The sequence below is a fragment of the Micromys minutus genome (genome assembly GCF_963924665.1).
Source record: "Micromys minutus genome assembly, chromosome: 15".
Lineage (NCBI taxonomy): Eukaryota > Metazoa > Chordata > Mammalia > Rodentia > Muridae > Micromys > Micromys minutus.
Genome location: NC_137984.1, coordinates 5,332,077 through 5,338,392, shown reverse-complemented (window position 1 = coordinate 5,338,392; position 6,316 = coordinate 5,332,077). Strand labels below are relative to the sequence as shown.

Here is a 6,316-nt window from a genome sequence, read left to right as displayed (position 1 = left end):
CATTTTCTCCTTTGCCTGGAAACCTTGGCTGCTGTGGGTTCAGAAAAGAGCCCCAAGGGGAGACTGCTTCTGTCAGATGATGTAACACTGATTACAAGAGACAGGAAGACTACCACCTGGCTATTTTGGGTTCTTTACACAATGAACAGAAAAGGGAAAACAGGAACTAATCTACTGGATGATGTGATTTATCCCAATTTCAAAGAGGAAGTCTGCCTGGTTCTATGCGGTGGAGGCAAGAGGACACTCTAGGGCACCACATTAGTGCCACCAATTAACATTGGAATCAGTGAAAAATGACAACAGCTAAAACCAAACACAAGGTGTCTGAGGACCTCACCCTTCCACAAATGGTTTGTGCCACCATGCCAGGAAAACAAGTTCTGGCTGAGGGCAGGAGAAATGCAGAATGGTCCAAGGAAAAGCATGAATATCACTGGTGGCCTCCCTAGGCTGAGCTGTAGAGACAAAGCAGAGGTGTGGTGTCAGTCTGCTGCTGTTTTCTCTGTATCTCTGCGGATCCAACAATTGTCTTTGTCTTACCCCTCCACGTTCAAGTTGTTCACTGTACTAGTTTTCTTCAGCTTAACATAACAAAGCACCACAAATTCGGTGGTTTAGAAAACAGGAAGAAAGTGCAGTCTCCTGATTCTGGAAGCCAGAGACCTGGAATGCTTGTCAGATGGACTCCTTTCGCAAGGACCAGGGGAAGATACCTGGCAACCCTTGGCATCCCTGGCTGTGACAGACCACCCCCTTCTCATCCCTCTGTCTCTGCATCTGTTTCTCTCATCTCCCCCTCCCAGAATGTTTTCCTGTGAAGACACCAGTCATTGGCTTGAGGACCTACTTCAGGGTGATCTTACATCAAGATTTTATTTCAGCTTCAAGGTTCCTGTTTCTAAATAAGGCCAGTCATAGGTTCTCTGGGTTGGGATTTCAATATATTTGTATAAAAACGTTATTTGTTTATCGAGGCTTCATGCACATTTGATGAGCCATGGACGGTTTCTTCAGGGATGAACTCAAGCGCCACCAGAATAACTAATTCTCTTTCTGTGTTTTCTGAGACAGTCTTATGTAGCCCAGGCTAGCCTCACATTTACTATGGAGCCGAGGATAATCTACAATTGCTAATCCTTCTACCACTGCCTCCCAGTGATAGGGTTATACTTATGAACTATCATACATGACTTTTAATCTTTATGCTTTTATAATGTTTGTTTAATTGGATTTCCAAAGGGCAACAAAGTAAATTCTTGTTAAGCCGAAATATGTACTTGAGCATTTTTACAAATTAAATGTATAACCAAAATAAAGCTAAGGATAAATGTCAAAATTTATTTATTATTTTTTTTAACAAGGTCTCTGGTTGTCTTGGAACTCACTATGTAGACCAGGCTAGCCTTAAACTCATAGATATCCACCTGCCTCTGTCTCCCGAGTGCTGGGAATAAAGGCATTCACCATTATGCTTAGCTCCAAAATTACTTTCAAACACATAAAAATTATTTTGAAAATGCATTTTACTCTCTAGTGGTTAGAAAATTACCTTTTTTATTTCTAAACTGGAAACTTTGATCACCCACTTTATTTCATGTATCACAAGAAAATATATGTGTTAGGCATTTTTCATACTTTATATAAAAGAGGGTCAGCAGGAATATAAGGCATGATCCATTCGGCTCGGGAGATTCTGACTGGTATTAAAAACTTGTTTTTAATTATTAATCAGTGGATGTCAGGGAGTGTCTGTTGGCGGATGTTGGCTATGCTCAGACAGCTTCCTCTTGAGTTAGATGGTCATAACACACTGGATAAAATCATCATGTGAGAAATTCACAACTCCTTGTTGACTAGAATCCTGTGGTGAAAGCTGTCTGCAAGAGCCCTCAGCTTGAAGCAGGCACTGTAGTCATTAGAGGTGATCTTCCCGCTGGTGCTCTATCGCTTTGCAACTGAATCCACCACAGTTTGGTGGCTCAACCTGAATCCCACAGTGGTTAGGACCTTCTGCAGCTCCCGGGATCTACTGTTCCACTCCTATAAAGACTGTGTGGTCTCCAGCTATGCAGCACAACCTGGAGCTCTTTGAATTTATTGAACCCCACCGTGCCAGGCTGTCTCTGTCCAACATCGACACCATAAGGCAACAAGCCTCCATGTCTGAAGGTTCGTACCCTCCCGCAGTGCCGGGCTGTTGAACATCTCTGCAGTTCATCTGTGTCAAGTTGTTCATTCTGGACACAGCAGCAGTGAAACCATACAGGGGACCCTGCGCATGTCCAGGGAACACAGGCCTCCCAGAGCCCCTTCATACCCACCTGGGTAGTACCCTCTACTAGTGCCATGGGATATGCCACGGTGCAGACTGCCTTGATCATACATCTTTACCAATGCTATTACTTTGAAGAAAATGGAGGTTGATCTGCGAAGAGTCCTTAGTCTTGTATGGTTTGGAAGAAGGTTATTTTTAGGTCTTTTTAAGTGAACTCAAACCATCTCTACCCACAAGAGGAAAAAAAAAAAAAAAACATGCATAGATTCACTTTTAATAGAAGGAGGGGAAAAATAACCCTACCATCACCAAACCCATGAATAAGGTATTTATAGAAGCCACACACAGGAAGTGCAAGAAAAGTGGGAACAAGGCCTACACCCGTGTATTGTACAGAGCATACATGGTGCCCCCACCACAGAGAGGGCAGTTCTGATGGACTTAAATGTCTCAACTCAGCTCTGTCACTACTGTACATTAGTCTCTCCTCCACAAAAGGGGTTCTGGGGGTCAAGCTTGGTGGCAAGTGGCTTGACTTGGTGCTAAGCCAGCTCATGAGTTGAAAAAACAGATTGTTCCTGTGGATCAAAAAACAAACAAACAAACAAACAAAATAACCTGACAGATACCCCTGTATCTTCTTCCAAAGGTTTGTTATACTTGAGAACAGAAACATGTGGGGCAGTGGGGATAATTCACCCAATAAAGCATTTGCCACATGAGCACAAGGTCCCAAGTTTAAGTCCCAGCTCCATGTTCAAAGCCAGGCATACGACCACACCTGTAACTCCTGAGAGAGTATGGAAAGACTGGTAGGTCCGAACATGATTTCTGGACCAGTCAGCATTGCCTGTCTGGCAAGTCCAGGACACTGGGAAACGTCTCCCAAAACAAGGTAGGCAGTACACACACACACACACACACACAGAGAGAGAGAGAGAGAGAGAGAGAGAGAGAGAGAGAGAGAGAGAGAGAGAGATACACCGTCACAGCACAGAAGAATGGAAAGATGGGAAAATTGAAAAGAACAGTGACACACTTGCAGGCCAGCTACTTGGGAGGTCGAGACATGAGAACCACTCAGGACTAAGATTTGAGATCAAACATGTCTTTTGGAGAAAATAAAACCAGGAAAATTCTAGCAAGAAATCTTCTCATCAAGGCATGGAGAGATGACTTGGAGTGCTTGCTGCTCTTTCAGAGGATGGGGTTGGTGGTTCCCAGCACCCACATGGCAGCCCACAATCACCTGTAACTAGAGGATCAGCAATGCTCTCTTCTGGTCTCTGAAGACCCCGCAGACGTGCACGAAGGCAAAATACTGATGCACATGAAATTAAAACACAAATCAGTAGCTATATTAACTTCAGACAAAATAACAAAAATGTATAAAAAATGAGAAATCAAAAAGCCATCAGAGTGGACAGGAATAAAATGTAGTTAAAAATCGAACTTGTTATTTATTTAAAAAAAAATCAAAGTTAAAAAAAAAAAAAACCTCAGAAAGTAGAAAAATATGGACCAAAGATAAACTCATGAAATAGTAAAACAAAAGATTCTGTTGATTTTTTTTTTAAATAAAAAGCAATAAAATAGACAAGGCCTCAGAGAGGATGGCCAAGAAAAACAAGAAATAAAGCCCAAGTAAAACCAATTAAGGACAAAAAAGAGGCTCAGGGCAAAGACTGAACAGATTTAAAAAAAGAACACCACGAACTACTTCATGCCAATAAATTCTATCATTTGGATGACGTAATAAAAATAAGATGTCAAAGATGACTCCGGAACTGGACCACCAAGCACGTCACTGACAACTTCTAAAATGCCGAGGGATGGGCGAGACGGAAGCTCTTCTTCCAAACTAGGGTAGAAAAAGGTGCTAGGAAGTGCTCACCCTCTTCAGACGGGTTCTCCGATAAGCGTCAAGGAACAATAGAAGGCATGTCTACTAACAAGTCAAAGCAGCAGTGTCCTCTTTCTGAGTCTGTCAGCGTCCTAAGTACTAGGTATTTAGCATAAAATGGTCATCAGTGAATTTTAAAGCGGCAGACCCCGACGTGTAGCTTTAGTTGTGGCACAAGTGGGAGCAGGAGAAAAGGCCCTGCAATTGTGAGACTCAAGAGGAGAGAGGAACCAAGAAAGGAATGGGCTAGCCTGCAGATTTCAAACCTCTATCGTGATTTCTTCCTCCAATGCAATCCGCAGGAAGGTGGGTTTCTATTAGGCTTTAAGCGTCTCCTATGAAGGTATTCAAAGCCCCACTACTCATGTATCGTCAGTCAGATGTCGGTGGACAGCTGGAGATGCTCAGCAATGTGAACAAGATCCAACAGAAGTGACAAGTGAGGGCAGGGAAGACGGCTCAGTGATACGGTGCTTGCCGTGCAAGCATGGAGACCTGTGTGGGTCTGCAGAATCTACCGTAAAAGCTGAGTGAGAAAGCTCAGACTTACAACCCCAGTTCTCAGAGAGGCAGCATAGGTGGAACCCAGTCTTGCAGTCCAGAGAGAGTCTAGTGAAGAATAATAAAGGAAGAGCATCTTGTATCAAACTCCAGCCCCTGTGCACTTGCGAGAACAGGAGTGTTTGCACACACACACAGAGACACAGATGAGGTCACCTCCCCATGTAGACACATGTACTAATCAACGCACGAGAGAAGAGTCTGACGGCTGGGTAAAAGAAAAGCATGCACAAAAGCAATAAAAGGATCCAGATTCAACACTGTGGTTAAAGTGAAACTAATTAAATATGACTAAGAAAGAGACAACGGGACAAAACCAGCTACACAGAGCTTACGTCTAAAGACGAAAAGACTGAAAGCTGGGTATGAAGTAATCGGGTCCTCAGAGCTAACCAAGAGCAAATTAAAGTAATTAGAAGTGAGACCGTTAGAGCAGAGAGTATTAGAGATCACGAGGGCCACTTCACAGCAGTGAAATAGCAGTTCACCAGAGTCATTAATTTAATAAAATAACTATTAAATTTACAGAGATCACTGAAGACCACAAGCATTCTAATGCAGATACATGGGCCACAAGTGGTCCATGCGTGGCCCATGGGAAGTGGCATTATTAGGAGGTATGGCCTTACTGGAGGAAGTGTGCCGCCGTGGAGGTGTGGATTTGACCTCATATACGTGCTCAAGTCTGGCCAGAGTGATTGAGTCCCTCCTCCAGGCTATCTGCAGAAGACAGTCTGCTTCCGGATGCTTTCAGATCAAGTTATAGAACTCTCGGCTCCTCTAGCACCATGTCTGCCTGCATGCTACCATTCTTCCCCACCATGATGATAATGGACTGAACCTCTGAAACCCTAACCCAGCCCTAATTAAATGTTTTCTTTTATAAGAATTGCTTCAGTCATGGTGTCTCTCTATAGCAATGGCAACCCTAACTAATACACCACACAATGCCCACAAAATCAAGTTGAGGAAACATTGAAGTAGAGAGGGCAGGAAGACTGCAAGAGCCAGAGATCTATGACATCTGCTGTGACATGGAGCTTCCTGAAAATGACAGAAAGCTATACCCACGATTCCTCAGCATTGTGGCTGCCTGAGCATAACCTGAACAGTAGCACAGATAGACAATGCTGACACAGAAGGGAGGAGCCTCACAGGACCCACCCCAAGACCAAGAGTGACAGGCAGCTAAGGACACTGAGATGGGGAGACAGAGCCTCTCACAAGGATCAGCTCCCTAATTTGGTTATCACAAAAGGGTCAGCCCTGAAGTCATATACACGCAAGCGACCCTAAACATACTAGGAAGTGTGGGTTCATATATTATGCATATAATATATATGTAATATTATATGCTAATATGATATATAATGTTATATATTAAAAATAGAGTATATTATATATATAAAAAGCTGGAAGAAGCTGAGGAGGGCAACCCTGTATGAGGACCAGCCATCTTAATTAACTTAGAGCACTCAGTTAATGATATTAATTATATTGATTATAATATATTACATATATTATATTTTATATATTATATTATAATATATAAATGGTTTATACATTATCTGTTA

At 42.7% G+C, this 6,316-nt stretch overlaps 1 pseudogene across 1 annotated transcript; it reads right to left on the bottom strand.

The window, feature by feature from the left end:
• Positions 1–1,795: 1,795 nt before the first annotated feature.
• LOC308430281 (sorcin-like) lies at positions 1,796–2,388 on the bottom strand (annotated as a pseudogene). The gene has a single exon. The product of its transcript is annotated as a sorcin-like (transcript).
• Between the last annotated feature and the right edge of the window lie 3,928 nt (positions 2,389–6,316).